We start from the raw sequence: 19,876 nt of genomic DNA, 5'->3' as shown, positions 1-19,876 counted from the left end.
CAATTCCTTAAAATAAATCTTTCTTTCTTTCTCCCTCTCCCCCCTCCATATATATAAAGGGTGTACATGTATGTACACGTGTGTATGTGTGTGTATACAGGGTGTTCATAAAGTTTGTGCAATTTAAAATAGTGTGCGCACATGAACTTTATGGACACCTTATATATACACACACACATACACACATGTACATATATATTATAGTCACACACACCTACATATACAGACATACATCCTCTTGGTCAGGGTTCTCCGAAGAACCCTAACCACGCACCATCTAATTCAAAAACATGTATGCATTAACTTACAAAGCAAATACATTATGTAAAAAAGACAACATAAAAAGAGACTAGAAGAACACACATGAGGAAAAATTAATCCACAGAAATGTATGCTGTAAGGTGCTAAACCATTACTTGACATGGTTCATAAATTAGGCGCTGAGCCTCCTAATGGCCAAAGCAAAGAAGAAAATAAACACGATATAATCACATTGAACATACTATAAAATACAGTACACATACCACCCCAGAGTGTTAACTTCTTCTTGTCATTAAAAAAATTTCCCAAGGTACTAACCTTCCCTTCCTTGGGTAAATTTTTACATGATCCTTTATCTTTCACATTTGTGGGTGAAGACAGGGGGAGTAGTTAGTTAACAATAAATAGTAAGGAGTCTCTTTATAATACTTCTTACAGCATCCTCCAACATTAAACATCATGCCAAAGCCACGTCACTGAAGTGATCTGATGAGGCTAAAAGAGAAAAAACCCAATCACTTAACAATCTGATCATCTGGCCTGATCCCAGGATAAAAATTAGAATTTCTGGGAGAATTAATGAACTCCATATTCCTTGAGATAGTTCCAATAAATATTATTTCTCTAAATAAGAAAACTACCTCAGGCAGGTTTCCAAGTTCAGGTAATAAATGTCTAAGGAATTAAAAAAGTTTGATTTTCCTACTTTTGCATATGTATTAGTCTCATATATCCTACCTGCACTGAAATCAATTTTTAAAACTTCTTTTATTATTGTAAAATATATACAATAAAAAATTTACCATTTTAAAGTGTGCAATTCATGTACGATTGAGTATATTCACCATGTTATATAACCATCATCATTACCCATTTCCAGAATTTTTCATCACCGCAACAAAACTCTGTACCCATTAAACAATAACTCCCGACTTCCCCTCTGCTCAGCCTCTGGTAACCTCTATTCTACCTTCTGTCTCCTTGAGTTTGCCTGTTCTAGGCACCTCAGATAAGTGGAATCATACAGTATTTGCCATTTTTTGCATCTGGCTTATTTTATAGAATATGTTATTTCCAAGATCCATCTATGTTGTAGAATATATCAGAATTTCATTCCTTTTTATAGCTGAATAATTTCCCATTGGAAATACATGCCACTTTTTGTTTATTGTGTAGTCAATTTTTATACAATTCACTGAGTAATTATTGAGCACTTACAATGTGAAAAGTTTTGAATTGTAAAATATAATATTACACATATTCTAAAACAGTACATAAGCAAAAGAACTACTCCACAAGGAAGAAACTATATAATACAAACTTTGTTTCAGAATCAGTAGTAGTAGTAAGAATACAGAAGTCTATTAAACAGTTTATCTTCCCTAAGGATGTAGTAAATCTCCCCCATCTTAATTAATGTTCTTCATATTTAAAGCTGAAGTGAGATTAGAATGGCCTCTGATATGTATAACTGCTAATATTATGGTGCCTAAAGCTTAGAATGTGTCATTCTTGACCCCCGACCCAGTGATAATAGGCTACTGTCAAAACAGCTGATGTCAAGAATCAGACACTGCAGTACCACGAAGCACTGGTTTCTATCCCTGCAGACAAAATACCCTGACAGAATCTCTAAGCTGCTTGTCATCCAAAAGCTTTTATTTCCAGGGCATATAAATAAGGTAAGCAGGCTTCTGTGTGGACATGTGGGTCCTCAGAAAAAACACAGCTCCCTGGCATGAAAATTTAGTAGTTGATATCAAAAGAGAGAAGCTCTACTCGACTCTTTTTACCTTCAAAGTGTATAGAAGAGCAGATGGCGTGAAAGGGGGATGTCACCCACACCTGAGTTCACAAAAGTGGCCCAGTATGGCATCAGTAGTTGTCCACAGGAAACTGACAAAAAAACGACCATTTTTGCACATCAGCAAGCAAACTGCAAGCAAAATCAATAGCCATGAATGATTCAGGCTGCTTTGTTCAGCAGACACTTCTCAGCTGGGAGGATCTGCTGTCACCCCAGACCATTAGCACTCAGCTGAGCTGAAGTTCATTTTTGACTGTGTTCAGTTAGCTGGGAACATGTTACTTAAACAACAAAAGCTGTTTTTGAAAATTATAGAAACTTAAGTCTTGAGTTCCTCCAGTGACACTTTTATCTAGAACAAGAGGTTTTTTTTTTTTTAGATGAACACAAAATGTATACTATTAAGACTGTTCTTTTTGCTCTATAGGTAAGTAATCCATTGCTTCAAAAATAGGAGACATTCCCACAGGTTGTAGAAGGTGGGCCCTTACACACTGAAATTAGGATGCTGATGCAAAGGATTCCAAGGTACCATGATCAGAAACCCCCAGAAAGAGAAAGCACTCAGTTCTCTGTCCCAAGCCATGACTCAATCCCCCAACTCAGGGCCTCAGTAATACACATTTTGGAGGTAGATGAGATGGACATCTTGTGAACTAGAATTTTAACTGTAACAATTTTTTTAACCCTGCAAGTTATAATTAAGTTCATTCATACCTTTCTCATGTCAACTGCCTTCCTACTCAAAACATGTCCCATTGGTCTAAAGCCATTCTCAAAGACAAGAACCCCAACCAGGAAATCAGGGTTTATCAGTTATAAACTTGAACTTGGTAGATGGCCAATTCCCTCTTGTTGTGAGCTGAATTGTGTCCTCATCAGCAAAAGACATATGTTGAGGTCCTAATCCCCAGTACATCAGAATGTGGCTTTCTTTGAAGGTAGGGTTCTTAAAGGGGCAATTAAGTTAAAATTAGGTCATATAGGTGGGCCCTAATCCAATATGACTAGTGACCTTATAAGGGGGAATTAGGACACAGACATGTACAGACAGAAGACATGTGAGGACACAGGGAGTAAATGGCCATCTGCAGACAGGAGAAAGGGCTCAGAGGCCACCAACCGTCTGACACCTTGACTTTACAAAGGCACGTGCGGTGAGAATAAGATGGAGTCTGTCAGGCTAGAGCAGACATGACACGGCTGGCCTGGTCGGCTGGCCTGATCGGTTTTGGTCCTGCCTGACCTTCACTCCCTGCCTCTCCCTCTTACTATTTTGTAAATTTAGCTCCCACCCTAAAGATACTTGAGAGTGTAGGTGGATTGATTTAGGAGAATAACTTTTGAACTAGAATGTTGTAATAGGTCACTGAGTTATGCTGATTATTATTTGGAATAGGGTTTGCTGTGGTCTTTGCTTTGAACTTTCATGTATAAAACTGTAATTTTGGAAACGGAAGAACTAAACAGTCTTGGAGAGGCTACTCCAGAACCCCAGCCTTCTGACAGATAAAGTTTGGTGGACCTATCCCTGTCTCTGCATATTGGCTGACAATGATAGGGGACCGGACCCTCTTCATCCAGTAACATTCAGACTTCCAGCCTCCAGGGCTGTGAGGAAATAACTTTCTGTTGTTTAAGCCACCTCATCTATGGTACTCATTTGTCATACCCTGAGCTAAGACACCCTCCCTTGGTTGTTCTCCTTTGATTGCCAGAATTCCCAGGGAAGAGTCTGTAAAGGTAGCAGGGACTCCATCTCCTACTCCTTTCAAGAACCTCCTGTCATTCACTCCCCTACCTCTAAATCCAAAGAGTGTCACAAGTATGAACATGTCACAGATACCCTGAAGACCCCTATTCTAAAACAGAGGAGCACTACCCCAAGGCCTCTGGTTTCCATATTATGAGACCTTTCCCTGCCTCCCCAAATTATCTATGCTAAATAGAGGTTACCCAGGTAGCAAACAGCATTTTGGGATGCTATTCCCAGAACTTGCATCTTCATTTCTCTTATCTTATTACCTAGGGCTGGCTCAGATGCCTTAACCAACCTTAGTTTCTTCTCTTCTTAAAGAGAAAAGGAGCACACAAAGGATTCCCAGTTGTCTCAGTACTTGACTGACAAGTAATAACCTTTTCCTTCATTGAAAGGTACCTACAAGAGAGTTGACTCAAGTCCTTTGTTAGTGCCAAGAGCCACAAACACCATAGTTTAACTTCCACACTCTCTATAGACAGTGTCTAACCTATAGCACTCCTGGTCTTGCTCGCTTTGCCCAGAAGAATACACAGATGAATATAAAATTCCCTTCATTATCAGCAATGCCCTCAAGCACTCCCGGGGGCAGCCTTGAGGCCCCAAAGTCCTCTCCAGGCTTCAGTGACACTGAGAGTTCTCCTCCAGAGGCATGTTCCTGCCCCAGGGGACTGCTGACACCCAGGAGTGGAAGAAAAAGGTGACTGATGCAATTAGCCAGGTGATCAGGGAACCTGTCAAACCATTTAGATAAGACAGGGCTGGAATGCATTCAGTTCCCACCATTACTGCAGGTGATTGCGCAGTACCCCCCCCACCCCGCTTCCCCCAACCCACCCACCACTGATTCTGTGGCTGCAGAGCATGAGCCAGAAAAGAGAGGATGATTTCTCAGCCGACATATTCCAGGGCTCTGCTGGTAAATTAGCATGCATCATGCCTCAAGCCAGGGGACAATTTGACTTTAAGAGATCAAAGAACACACCCTTAATCTTGAGTGACTTTGTCACAGAACCTTAAAGTCAATGATGAAAATTTCAAAACTTCAAGGATCAATCAAATTTATTCAAAATAATCAACTAAGCTTCCTCATCCTGTTCAATACTCCTTATATTCCTTACCATTTGATTGTGCATTAGCTTTGCTAAATGGTTTTGTTTGAATTATTGGGTTGTGAGCATCTCAAGAATCCATATGGAATCTTATTATCTTATATCTGTTTCAGGGCCTAGCATAGAATTGGACATAAAACAGAACCTCAGTAAATGCTCTATTACTGATTGATTCTTGCTTTTGAAATAGTTTTTCCTGTAGGGAGGCAAATCTACTCTACCTACTTCATTTTTCAACACTACCACTCTCCCTTTCTGCCCACCCTGCCCCCATCACCAAACGAACATAAGCAACAGGATTTTCATAATAAATTTCTATCTTTTCTTATAGAATAAAAAAGTTAAGACTGGGACTGCTTGGCATAGGGCTACTGTAACAAATTACCAATAATTTGGTGGCTTAAAACATTTAGAAATTTATTCTCTCAGAGTTCTGAAAGCCAGAAGTTCACAATCAAGATTTTGGAAAGACTGGCTCACACTGGAGGCTCTGTGGAACATCTGTTCCAGGGTCCCTTCCTTCTAGTTTCAGGGGGTGCTAATAATTCTTGACTTTCCTTGGCTTGTAGCCATATAACTCCACTATCAGCTTTGCCTTCACAGACCCTGCCTCCTGTGTCTGTCATATCTTTTTCTCCTTTCTCTTATAAGGCTACCAATCATTGGATATAAGGGCCATATTAAATTCAGGATGAGCTCATCCTATGATTCTTAACTTAATTACAACTACAAAGGTGCCAGGGATTGGGACTTGGATATATTTTGGCGGGGGGTGGAGGGGAATACTATTTAATCCATGACATTATACGAAACCAGAAAACACCATCTTCGCCACTAAATTCCATCCTCCTCCCAACTCTTTTTTTCATATTATCAGAATCCTCATCCTCCCAGTCAGACCTCCTGAGTCAATGGCTCTCCCCTCATCACTCTCCAGTTCCAATTGGTTCCACGATGCACAGTGATGAAGTCCAGTTGAACCAAATGTGCTCCACAAACTGCTCATACCTGACATCTCTTTGCCATGCCTGTTGCCACCTCATCCTGACTCCGGCTAGGATCACCTGTCTTAGATCACACCATAACTTCTTCACTGCTCTACCAGCTTCCTTTACTGACCATACCACAGGCTGATCATGCCATGACGCTGTCCACAAACTTTCAATGGCATTGAACTCAATAAAACCCAACCTCTTTGTAAGCAAGCATCCAGGTCCATTGGAATGGGTCCAAAACATCTCTCCCACACTTATTTTCCACCACCCCACCTCCATTTGGTCCAGATTCTGGTCAGAGTAAATTAATGAGTGTCCTACACAGATCCTCAAAACCTTCTAAGTCTTTGAAGATCTTCTGTCTGGGATATATTTGATAATTTAAGAAGCCCCATATCTTGACCCATGTCTCCTTGTTAATGTCTTACAGAGAAAGGCCCAACTCAAATGACAACTCACACCAAAAGTCCTTGTCCAGCTTTGCTGACCACATTGGATTCTTCCTTCTTTTAAAATTCAACAGCATGTCAGACAGATAAGGGATTCTTTCTGTCTCCTCCTTTATAGGACTGTCCCTTAGAGTACTCTATATAAGCCTCCTGACAGAATGGATGAAACTCTGCCTTCCTCATGTGCGTACCCATGACCTAGCACAGAGCCTTGCATGTAACATGTGCTCATAAACATCTGATCAATAAAAGATACAGAGAGTTAGTGGATAATACAGTCCTTGCCTTCAAACAGCTTACGTTTAGGGACAAGAGAAGCATAAATGTGAAGGAGGATAAGTGAAGCATAAATAACAATGACCCATATCACAGTATTTTTTGTACCACAAAAGAAATATAAATGAAATTCTGTGGGAAGCACGGAAAAAGAAGCTTATGAAAACAGGGAAGTCTCATAGAGGAGGTAGAACTTAAGACAGATCTTGAAGGATAAACAATATTTTGATAACCAAATGTAGGAAGTCAGGGAAAAGTGTTAAATACCAAAAAAATAGCATCAGAAAAGACACAGAAAGGTGAGCAATGGTAAGTCTAGAAAGTTAGGCCAACATCTGTACTGCCGATGCTTGAAAGGAACTTGAAATTGAGTCTACAGGAGATGGGAGCCCCAGAAGGCTTTAGGACAGAGGGGAGATGTGGCCACATCTGCATTTTCAGATGATCACCCATATGGCACAGCAAAACCCAAACTAGGATGAACATCAGAATCATCTTAATATACACAGAAAAGAGTGAACAACAGTATATTTCTCCATTTGTAGTAAAAGCATGTTGATGTTCTACCATCTTTGCTTTACGATTTTAAGAGAAATAAAGTTTACCTTTACTTGAGTTCCCTCTCTTCTCTTTCCTTGTTACAAACACTTTCATTTGGTGACAATACCTCTAGTCTATATTTTAACAGAGGGAAAGAGAAGGATAGATAGATAGATGTATACATCCATATGTAAACAATACAGCCTTGCTCTTCTAAGCTCTCCATTACTACGATACACAGCATTGCCTTTTGTGCCTTGGTGTGTGTCACACCTTCTGGGGGCAAGACATGATTGCAAGAGGGACTTTACCCAACAAATGCAATCAGTGTAACCTGGCTTATTGTACCCTCAATGAATCCCCAACAACAACAACAAATAATAAATAAATAAAAAGAAAATGCCAGGAAGGCTATACTAACCAGTTTGAGGAAAATATTTCAAACAGTATATAAAACCAGTGCATGGTGCCCCATGACCACATTAATGTGCACAGCTATGATTTAATAAAAAAAAAAAAAAAAGATCAGAAAACAGAAAGACATCCTATTAAAAATGGCAGACCATTAACAAGTATTCCTGTCCTTCCCTTCTCAAATCCTCACTAAAAAGAATGTTGGTTAATGTTCTTAAATTTTTCTTACGAAGATAAAGAGAACAAGAAGTAAATAATTGTAGAGGACTTTGGATAATAGAACACAGAAGGACAAATGATAACGAACCTAGTTTATGATATTCTCTGCACTATCAACAGCTTGTGAACATGAAACCTAGAACAAGTAAGCTGATTTGTTCTACAGAATCTGAGGGTTCAGGACCTGAGGACACCAGGTGGCAAGAAGGCAGGGGCGAACCTCAGATTCAAAGAAGACAGAGAAAGTTAGATCTCCAGTTCATCTCCCCAGCCTGACAAAGCAAGACATTAATCTACAGAAGACTAGGGCTTCGGTCTTTGGAAAAATTTAACTAGAGAGTTCTCAGGACCCAAAAGCATCAGGCACAGTGAAGCAGTGGGATGAAGTATGAGACTGAGAACGGGGAATCAAGTGACAGTCTGCATGCTGAATTACTCTGCCCCTGCAACAGCAGGGTCCAGCTAAAGAGCCACACAGCTTCTCCCTGCATTCCCCATCACACCTGCCTGCCTCTTCCCTCCTCCCGGAGGCTGGAAGATACTCTGGAGAAACTGAAGTGCCCTAGAGAAACACCATCCATCACTGCAGGACAACCTCACCCACTGGTGCTGAACTTTCAGCTAAGGGCAGCCAAGAATCACCAGACATAGGAAGAAAACTTCCCACATGCAAATGTGGGGCCAAAACAAAGAATATACAGAACTTCCAGGCAACAAAGCACATAAAACTATATGTGAGTGTGTGTGTATGTGTGTATATATATATATATATGTACGTGTGTGTATATGTATACCCTCAAAAAGGTAAAAATGTCATCCAGTCCTAGTTTTATAGATACATTTTTTTGTGTGTGAAAATAACAATGAGAATAGGGTAGGATGCTTAGAAATATAAATAAGTTAGAAATTTTTTGAAATCAGGAGATAGGTTGAAGACGAAGTCAAAAACATCTTCCAGAAAGTAGAAAAATTTGTGAAAAGAAATTGTAAGAGGCACAGAAGATCAGTACAAGTCAAAACAACCGAAGTTCTAGAAACAACCAGAGGGAAGAAAAACAAGATTTCCACAGCTGAAGTACATGAGTCTTCAGGTTGAAAGGGCTCAGAGAAGTCTCAAGAAAATGAATGAAAGAACAGGCACATCACAAAATTTCACAACCAGAGAAAAAGAAAAGACTTTTTTAAAGTTTCCAGAGAGAAGAAAATAAAGAGATCGGAAATAAAAGATCAGGAATCAAAATGACATAAATACAGAAAAGCATGGAAAATGCCTGCAAAATTCTAAAAGAAAACTATTTCAATCTTTATTCTACCCTCATACTTGAGAGATCATTTGTCTGGCACAGAATTAAAGATATTTTTAGATATGCAAGGGCTCAAGAACTTGGCTTCCTATTAAAAGATGCTTAGAAAGAAATTAGAGGATGTGCACCAGCAAAACAAAAGAGTAAGCAAAGAAGAGGATGATAAAGGATTCTGAAAACAATAATCCCAGCAAAGAACCACCACAAAGGGAAATACCAGTGTAATAGCTCCATGGCAAGCAGAGAGAGAGACCTTGCACATTTAAGGGAGAGGACTGAGGGCTCCGGGCTTCTTGTAGCAATTACTTGCACATGCATTCAATCAATAATAACCTCCATGTGAAATGAGAAGAATTACAGGAAGAATCTCAGGAATACAAGAATGAGCACGTATTCACAGTACATCACTGGGTAAGCAGGGACAAAACAGCAGAACTATATGGTTATTATTAATTTAACCAGAGTCTTCAGGTCATAACAAAAAGTCATAGATAACATTTAAACCTTACAAAACAAGAAAAGTGGTAAATGCACATTATTTAGAAATGCAGAGACCAACACTAAAAGAAACAGCTACGAATGAAGGAGCAGGAGTCTACAGAACAAGACTCTTATCACAAACCCTCAGCAGCTATGTGAAGAAAAAGAAAGGGGAAGGGCTGACTCATGGTTACTTTCTGAGGAATGCATGAAAGAAAGAAAAGTTTAAGAAGTTTCCTTATAATGAGGAGTAGGGGAGGTTAATATATCTGCAGAGTGAGGCAGTTGGTGGGGGGAGAAAAGAATTTAACTGAGTAACCACTTCACAAAGCATGTAATATATCCTGGTTCCTCATAGGGGAGTCTTCCCTGGCCTCTTAGAATATAAATTCCTCGAAAGCGGGTACTTCTTTTGCCCCTCCTACAGGGGTTTGCATTCAGCAGTGACTTAAAAAACATATGTTGAACGCAAAAGCAGCTAAGATGAGCAGGGCCAGCCATCACCATGTAGACGTGCACAGGCCTGTGTGCGTTTGTAGGCGCTGAGCTGAGTGCAGGAGACTAATTTATGCTCAATAAACGCAAAATGAGAAAAACAGGATACCAAAATCACACACAAAATTAATCTTTGGATACCTTAATTTCTAGACTTTAGGTTTTTGGTTTTGGCTTTGTTTTCACCAATAAAATGAAGAAAATGATACGGGAAGACACATAACTTTTCAACTGCATTCTAGATCTCTGCTCATTCCTAACTCTGAATACCCGCAATGTTCTTTCTTGCCCCGCCCTGTCCATGTTCCACACACTCTTCTACCACCTTCGAAGAGGTCCTTCCATGGCCTTCTCCCCTTAAAAAAAAAAAATTGTTTTTTTTTTGGAGGCAGAGTCTCACTCTGTTCCCCCAGACTAGAGTGCGGTGGTATCATCTTAGCTCCTCAAATTCCTGGGCTCAAGCGATCCTCTTGTCTCAGCCTCCTGAGTAGCTGGCACTACAGGTGCCCACCACAAGGCCCGGCTAAGTTTTCTATTTTTTTTTTTTTTTTATTAGAGACGGGGTCTCACTCTGGTTCAGGCTGGTCTCGAACTTCTGAGCTCAGGTGATCCACCTGCCTCAGCCTCCCAGAGTGCTAGGATTGCAGGTATGACCAACCGCGCCTGGCCTCCCTTTAAATTAGTTGCCCTGGTATCTCTCACACAGTGGTCTCTACCCTCTGCGGCACTTATCACCATTCCTAATGATACGTTTGCCTGGTGATGTGAGTGTTGTTTGCTCGGTAGGACTGCAGGCGGTAGGAAGTCAGAGGCGCACATGTCTGTCCACCATCCACTAATCCTACTCTGCAGCTCGGTTGACCTCCTCATCCTTCCTCAGGAGCTCTCTAAACAAGAGAAACAAACTGGCAACCTGGAGGCTAAAATGGCCCAGAGAAGTATGTAATTGAGTCAACACAGTTGTTTTTATGAAAAAAAATTGCATAAATATCTCTACTACTAATTGCTCTTGTATGGTAACACCCCACGTCTAGACTAGAGTGAGAGAAAGAGAAAGAGGCTGGACGTGAGTCTGTGAGCCTGGACATTCTCCTGACGAAAGTGCCTGGCACTATTACCAGATCCGCAAAAGATCTATGACCAAAAAGAGGTCAGGAGCCTTTCCACAGGCCCTCTTCCTTCCCTAGCACTTTAACGTCCTCACCACATCTGCAGTTGGGTACAGATTTGAATTTCACTCCTTTAATCTCTTTTCAGACTCCCTTCAGCCCTTAATCACTTTTCTGACTCTTCTAAATGCCTCTAATTTGTCTCACTCCAACTGGGAAGTCCTGCATTTCTTTTCCTTGAGAAGACAGTTTAGAACTACTAAGCCAGGGCTCCCCTAAAAGCTTTCAGAAGGAATATCCAAGACTGGACATGTTAAATCAATTCTCACATACAGCGGCTCCCTCAGAAAGGAAAACGCAGAGCACTCCAGAGAATGGAGGCACCGGACTCTTGCATCTAGCCAATCCCCTGTTACTTCTTGTGTATTGGACTGACACAGGCTGATGGGTCCAGAGGGATTTGCTCTGCAGCCATCTTGAAATATCCCAACAGTAAGAAGAATCGGAACTACCCATAACTCAGAATGAGTGACTACAGCCATCTCTGATTACACACACACACACACGGTGTATGCACACATGTACTAGTGCATGGGCATAAGTTTGTAATCAGCCAAGCCTGCCCTACCCAATCCCAGGGCTTCCTGCAGTCACACTAAAGCACTGCACAATTTTCTCTCACTGAAGGTAATCATAATACATAAATAAATTTCTGTCAAAGGAGAATTAATTTAAATTCCTCTCAAAGCTTTTCAAGAAGCAGAAAAGCCTGCCCTTCACAGATACCTTCTCCTTGGTTAATGACTTGGATTATGCTATTTATTGTAAGCCAAAGGTGACTTGGTAGTTGGATTGATGATAGCTCTTTCTCAAATTGCTTCTCCCGTGGGTTTCTGCTTTGTTATTTGTTTTGTTTGGAATGTGTAGAGTTTTTGACCAAACAACTCTCCCCAAACCTGGAAGCAGAGTAGGCAATGGGGTCTTGGACACAGTAAGGTTCCAAAAGAATTTGAGCCATTGCTCTGGGGAACCACTGAGTTGCTAGAATGGAGCACCTCCCACCCGAGTCTCAGCACAGGACTGTGTGGGTGGAGCCCTTCACCTGACCTTGGGAGTCTTCGCCTGGCAGTCATCAGAAATCCCATTGCAGGGAGGAGTCTGCAGGAGGCCTGTATTCTTGGTTCAATTCTAGAACTTTCCTTGTTTGCACCTTGAGTTTTTTGTCCTACCTGATGGTGTTACTAGGAAATAAACAAAGTAATAGTCTAGAAAAAGCTCTGCAGTGTTTGAAAATGTTCCAGCAGATAAGTATGGGAGCCGTCTAACTCTACAGCTACCAGCCCCCAAGTCTCTAATGTCTATTGTCTGTCACTACACTGATTTTCCTGGAGTTGCCTTTCCTTCACATATCCTTGGGGTTGTTCACATTTGGGGTTTCCCGAGAATCACCACCAACAGCCAGAATTCAGGCAAGACTGACTAAAGCTGAGAGAGCTCAAAGGGTCTTCAAGATCTGGGTCCTCTTGCCTTGGCCTTCTCAATTATCTCTAACCTGATTATAACATTTCTCTGTGTCAATGCCTCCAAAAGACTCCCATGGCTCTTCAAAACAAGGTGAATCCTCCCACAGGGCCTGTCGTGGCCCAGCCCTTGTGCCCACCTGCTGCCATTCTCCCCGTGTTCTATCAGCCCCCGTCACGCTGCCTTCCTTTTTGAGGTTCACATTTGTCATATTCCATCCTACTGCAGAGCCTTTGGATAAGATGTATCCAACCTAGAGGGCTCCGTCCCCACTTCATCTTGCTCTAACCCTTCCACAGCCTTCCTGACTCGGTTCACAAGCCACTCTGCCTGGAAAGCGTTCTCTGAATGCTTAGCTCCATCCGAGTAAAGACTGTAGCACACAGCCCACTCCTTACTCTCCTGTGAGCACTCCACACAGCTGCACTGCTGCTCATGTGCTTAGGAGATTAATAGCTGCCTCCCACACTGGCTTCTAAGATCTATGAGGGAAGAGATTACCTATTTTTGTTCACTAACTCTATCACCATTGTTCACTAACTGTATCACAGAATAGAGGCTTAGTAAATATCAGATGGATGCACGGACGGAAGGATGAATGCACAGTCCCACCCAGAATGTCTTCCTCCCTTCCCTATTTGCAGAGAATGCATGGTCCCATCTGGACTGTCTTCCTCCCCTCCCTATTTGCACATCCAATTCTGTCATATTTTTACCTTTGGTCATGAGTTTCCTCTGCCCGGAAGGTCCTGCACCCACCCTGTCACCTGTTTGTTCAGAGGCCTATCTCCCCTACTACTAGAAACAAACCTTGTACACCTTCTCCAATTCCCTAAGGCATTCCTTTGTTTCTCTTTCTTTTACTGGCACCCCCACATGCCCTGGATCCCCACTCTGCTTTTGGATTGACCAAAATACCCAGCCACAGAGCTTCCTGGGCAGTCTCCGAAGGGGTGGAGGATGCCAACTCGAAGTGAGATAGCATTAGCTCCTCCTAGGACAGAGCTTTCCCAATGCAAAAGGGAGAGGTGGGAGAGAGGCTGGCAGCTGAATCTAGTTCTCTTTCTTCTTCCTATGGGCTGTTTTAAGCTGTGTCCCCTTTTTGGAACCCTCCTGCAGAAGAGACAGATGTCATTCTTCAGGAACACCAGACGATGTCAATTAGCATGACCAAACCTCCCAACAGATCACACTGCATCTTGCCTTGTCCAGTTTCCCTTTTCCCTCACCTCACCACCCAGGCACGTATCTTGGAAATGAATTGCTAGCACCTTAGTCTTTCCCTTAGCCCCTGCTCTCTTGAGCATCCAGGCAGATACCCCCAATACCTTCTGTGTCCCTAAAGAGAGCAGCTGCCCCTATAGCTCAAGCACACGGTACAACACTTTGAGAGAAACTTCTCACTAAATGTCAAAGGAATGACCAAAGTTGCTGAAAATATGGCCTGGACTTTCAGAGGGAATTCATAATCCCACTCTTAATTCTTCACTAGTCAGAACTCACCATTAGGGGTATTGATTTTAATTTTTGAGAAACCTACTTTAAAATTGTGTCTCTCAACTATTTCAAATGACTGACCTCTTAAAGAATCTGATGAAAGCTATGAATTCCCCTTCCCAGAAAAATGCACATTGTTCTAGAGGCCTATCTCCCCTACTACTAGAAACAGACTAAGGTGCTAGCAATTCATGTCCACCTGTTCACTCTCAGTTTAGGGAGTTCTCAGAACCCCTGGAGTGCCATCTGTAGATTTCATGTTAAGAAACCCTGCTTTAGAAAAAGAGAGGCAACGAAGAACACAGTCGATGGGCTCTGACAAGCAGAGCAGTGGACACCAGGTTTTATACGAACTGCTGAGAGAACAACCAAATCTCAAGAGAAAATAACAGCCAGGGACGCACGACGTGACAGCCGGTGTGTCTGAAGGCCTATCGGGCGGAGGAGGATTAGATGTTTGTTCCCATGGGAACAAACCGTATCTCCTCTGCCGGGAGTGGCTCTCTGATTTCCTGTTAGATTTGGCTGTGCTTCCTCTGTGTTCATATAGCCCCATGAGCACACTGCAATTCTAACCCACGAACTATGAGTCCTTTATCTGAAGGGCCAAATAGAAATAGGGCTCCATTTTGGCCATAAATGCCAAAGCAGTGCAGGAGACCTTACCCCCATCCCTGTTTCCTCCCTGCTCCATAAAATCATTCTTAGCTCAGGAGTCCTTCAGAAATAGCTGGCAGGCTGGCTTTGGCCCACAGGCCATGATCTCCCATTCCCTGCAACAGACTGTGGCCACCGATGGACCTGGTCCATCTTCCCCATCACCCTCCGAGTTTCTCCAAAGCAGAAGTTATGACTCCTTTCACCCTGCGATCCTAGTTCTAACACCGTGATGAGTGCACAATCAAAGCTTAATCTATCTGTGCTGAATGAGTCCCCCACAAAGCCTCTCACCATGCAAGGTGACCATGCCTCAGCACCTAGTCATGCTGTGCACTGTTGCTCTCCACAGGCTGCAGTGACTTATTAAATGAGTGGCTTAGACAGAAAAACCAGAGAATTCATTGTCAATTTTCTGCTTCTGACATGAAAACATAAAATAACTACTCACTAGGTATTTCCATAAATTAGCCTTTTTGAATTATTATCAAAAGTGGGGATGACACCAGGAAATCTGTTAAATATTCTTATGCAGCTGTTCACATCTTAGCATTTAATTAGTTATAATTGCAATATAAAAACAATTAAACTCTGTGGGGGTTATTTACTGCCTCTCCTGATGATTTGGTCTTTATGTGCTGCAGAGGAGTCAATCAGAGCGAGAGATGTGGGTCTAGAGCTGCTGAGAGAGAGGGACTGAAGTTACTGTCACAAATGGTTAATTTCCTTGCCACTCTTTTGGAGTAAAGGTAGGGTGATTATTTTTCTTTCTTTCTTTCTTTCTTTTTTGGCATTATTTTGCAATTTTAGAACACAAAATTCTTAACTTTTCAAATAGCATAGCCAAAACTTGGTGGTATAGACTTGTGGTTTTCACTCCTATCCTCAGCACAAGATCAGCCATTTCTGAAGGTCCTTGCTCACATCATAAACTCACTGGCATTTATAGTCCTCAAAACAAGTTGGAACCAAAATTTATACATGTTTATACCACTAGTCAAGAAGTTGGGATAGGAAAACAAAGAGGAATTGAAGTGTGTTAATGTTCTTGTCTTATGCAATAGAAAACTAACAAGTTAAACTTCCCTAGGAAATAAATGAATTTATGAATACTGGAAAGAGAGAGAGAGATACATAAATGTAATGCAGTATCTGAATGGGAGAAATAAAGGAAAGTAGGGGAAAACTAAGGACGCCTGATAAATCTGGATGTTAGTTCATAATAATGTATCATTACTGGCTCATTAATTTGTGTAGTGACCCGTGTACCATACTCATGTAAGATGCTAATAATAACAGAAACTGAATGCAAAGTATGCAGGAACCCTCTGTATTAACTTTTCCATGTATCCTTAACTATTCTAAAGTAAAAAGTTTATTAATTTTTCTGTTTGGTAAGTTAAATAATTTTTAAAATCAGGGGTGGTCCATAAAGAATATGATTAAGATATACAGCTTATAAGCAGGTGGAGAAAAAAAAACATAGATTAAAAAATATTCAATTAGTCCAAAAGAAGGAAGAAAGCTAGGCATGATGGTTTGTACTTGTAGACCAATCTGCTTGAGATGTTGAGGTGGGAGGGTCGCTTGAGCTCCAGAGGCCAGCCTGGACAACACAGAAAGACCCTGTCTCTTAGTTTAATATTTGTCTGCCATCTTCCAACTCCCTTCTCACTCCTAACTCTTCCCCTTCATATCACAGTGTAGATCAGTGGACCAATTAACAAATATTTACTGAGCACCTGGGTTAAGACTCTCCGTAAATGCCATGGGACCAGATTACTGGAAAAAGCATGGTGGCTGACCCAAGGGCCTCCTTCATGAGTGCCTCCCAGACCCAGCACAGGGCCAGCTGCAGACAGCAGTGCTCAGTAGGAGTTTGTCCGAACTGTCTTCCGCTGTCCTGTTGTGCAGGACTCTGACTGCACAACAAAGTCACAAAGGGAGCTTTCAATAAATACCACTGCCCAGAGCAGCATCAACAGACATTCCTCTAGGCCAGTGGTTCTCAACCCTCCTAATGCCACGATGTATTTTCATTGTTACAAAGGGATTGCGACCCACATGTTGAGAACTGCTGCTCTAGTCTTTTGTGAACTTGGCCAGAATGCTAGTATCTTTTATAAGGCTGACCAGAAGTTTCTAGTGTACAGCAGGGTTGATCTATATTTAGGAGCCAATGAGGGGAGCTACCGCAGACCAAAGCCAGATGTTAAGATGTCAGTCGTTACAGTACAGATGTGAGAATTCCAGACCAGCACTATTTTCCCTCCCTCTAGCAGCAGCTAACTCACTGTGCGGACAAGAATGGAGTTAGGGAGCTGCAAAGCAAGGGATGCCAGAGATTCCCAGCAAGCCTCCAGAAGCTAGGAAGAGGCAAAAACATATTTCTCTGCATGTTTTAGAGGAAGCACAGCCCTGCCAACCCCTTAATTTCAGAATTCTAGCCTCCAGAACCATGAGACAATAAATTTCTATTGTTCTGAGACATCCAGCTTGTATTACTTTGTTGAGTATAGGAATCCAATACAGCTTTCCACTTAGATAGGGAGGGAAGGGACAAATAAGAGAAAACTTTGTAATCTAACAGAAAGCAGGAAACGTTTTTTATAGAAAAAAATAATAAAGATTTTGTGTAACAAATACAAAATAACATGGCAGAAATAAATCTAAATGTATCAGTAATTCCAAAATCATGGACATACTAAATTCACTTAGCATACCAAATGGTGAATGGCCTTACAAATATGATTCATTGATATATGACTTTCAAATGGCATTTCTAGAACAATAGGACAAAACCATGCAAGATATATAAAGAATAAAGAAAATAAGAAAGATACACCAAACAGTAACTTAAAAAACAAACAAAAAACCCTGGTGTAGCAATACTGATAACAGAAATAAAAAGTAACAATTCATACTCACAATACACTAAGAAATAATAACACCAAGAAGAAATAACTTAAATAAGTTCGATGTCCCTAAACAACATATCCCAGCAGCTTCCTAGCCTTTTTGGTGCCAGGGACTAGTTTCATGGAACACAATTTTTCCACAGACTGGGGAAGAGGAGGGCAGGGGCCTTAGACTGTCTTAAGGAGTAAGCAACCTAGATCACTGTCAAGCACAGTTTACAGTAGGGTTCGTGCTACAGTGACAATCCAACACCAGCCCTGCTCTGACAGGAGGTGGAGCTCGGGCAGTGATGGGGTGATGGGGAGCAGCTGTGAATACAGCCGAGGCTTTGCTGGTTTGCCTGCCCCTCATCTCCTGCTGTGCAGCCCAGGCCCCACAGGGACAGTCCACAGCCCAGGCACCGGCTACAAAAACATAAAGGGAAAGCTGACAACTAGGAGGACAAATAGAAAAATGCAGTCAGAGAGGAAGATGTTCTCCTTCTGAGAAAAATGATCTAAGAAAAGTTAGGTAAGAATCAATAGAACTACAAATGATGTAAACAACTTAACAGTAAGATTAATCTAAAAATGTGTATAAAAGCCTACTCCCTATGAACAGAATTCATATTCTTTTTTTTCAGCCCATGAGAGTATTAATAACATTGACCATGGAATAGGTTTCCAAGGATTTCAAAGAACCGGGGTCACGGAGGTAATTTTTCTTGACCCAAATGCAACATTGTTTATCTATGAATTCAACTTCTCTCTGAGAGAAATTCAAATTAAACTACAATGAAATAGTATTTTTCAATTGTATTGCATACACAAAAGAACAGTAACATACTGTGTTGGTGAGAGTGTGAGGAAACGGGACTCTGGGCCATCATGGAGGTATAAATTGATGGAATATCAAAAGTTTAAATATACATTTCCCTTTTGCTTCCAGTCCATTTCTAGGAATTTTTCCTGTGGATACACTTAACAAGTGTACGAAAAGAACAATGTACAAAGATTTTCATCACAGTATTGATTGTTACAGCAAAAAAATACAAAATCCTTAACGTCCATTAACGTGGTTTTAGATAGCTGAACGTTAACAAGAATGAGGCAACTCCGTGTTTACTGACTTGGGAGAGCTCCAGGATCCGCACGGTGCAGAACAATTTGTATCGTCTCAGTCCTAATTTTTATAAGGTGGGGGGTGTTTACGTTCCAGAAACACAGCCAAGAATCTGCTAGTAGTAGCCACTTCTGGAAAGAAGTGTTAGGCAACAGGAGAGACCTACTTTCACAAACTATCTTTTTGGAACATTGGTAGTTTTACCACATTTGTGTATTATTATTCAAATAATAAACAGGCAAAAGCTCTTGATCATTTTATTTATTCACGTAATATAATATCTAAATAAAATAAAGTCTCTAGTGATAACCCTAATAAATAAACTTAGGGTTTATTGCAGAAATTCCACTTATTGCAGAAATTGCAAATTGCTTTGCACATTCCCTTCAAATTCCTCTATTGATGATCTGCCAAGTCTAACATGTCTGCACAATTAAACTAGCAAACAAGTTCAACAAGGTTTTCAAGAGGTTTATAGGTAGTTCCTGGGAGATAGGTTCTATAGGTTTGTTCTTAAGTTGAATTTGTATTTAAGTGGGAACAGGTACATTTACCCATTCTTAAGCGCAAGTTGTGTATCAGTCAGCTATTTGTAACTCAGGGACTTACTGTAAGAGCCTCTGTTCGTAAGTGTGACTTGTATATAAGCTGAATGTTTGTAACTCAGGGACTGCCTGTATTAGCTATACACGGAAAGGTGCTCAGTCAAAAACACCAGGGCAGGGACAGCACAAACAAATGGAAGACTGCTGCCTTTCATGGCAGACCAGCTTGACGAACCACAGCTCCCTCTTTGGTCTCTTTCCCTTCCCTACATTCTGGCCCTGCCTCAGGACCTTTGCATGCACTATTTCTGTTTCCTGGAATGCTCCCACCCCAGACTTACCCCACGGCTTCCTCCCTGGATTCACTCAGTTCTCTGTCCACATGTCACTTAGGAAGGTCTGCCCTGCCCAGCTTA

At 41.4% G+C, this 19,876-nt stretch overlaps 1 protein-coding gene across 15 annotated transcripts in view; it reads right to left on the bottom strand.

Annotated features, from left to right (window-relative positions):
• LYPD6B (LY6/PLAUR domain containing 6B) overlaps nucleotides 1–19,876 on the bottom strand; it is a 202,832-nt gene that overhangs the window by 66,534 nt on the left and 116,422 nt on the right. For 4 of the 15 annotated variants that reach the window (XM_053597336.1, XM_053597342.1, XM_053597345.1 and 1 more), the window contains exon 2: nucleotides 580–756. The exons of 10 other annotated variants lie outside the window; for them this stretch is intronic. The gene's annotated coding sequence lies outside the window, so the exon portion shown is untranslated. Of the gene's footprint in view, nucleotides 1–579; nucleotides 757–2,054; nucleotides 2,198–19,876 lie in introns of all 15 variants that reach the window. One more of the 15 variants, XM_053597337.1, reaches the window with a different exon arrangement.

This window comes from Nycticebus coucang, chromosome 7, assembly GCF_027406575.1.
Source record: "Nycticebus coucang isolate mNycCou1 chromosome 7, mNycCou1.pri, whole genome shotgun sequence".
NCBI lineage: Eukaryota > Metazoa > Chordata > Mammalia > Primates > Lorisidae > Nycticebus > Nycticebus coucang.
This window is presented reverse-complemented; position numbering and strand designations above follow the sequence as displayed.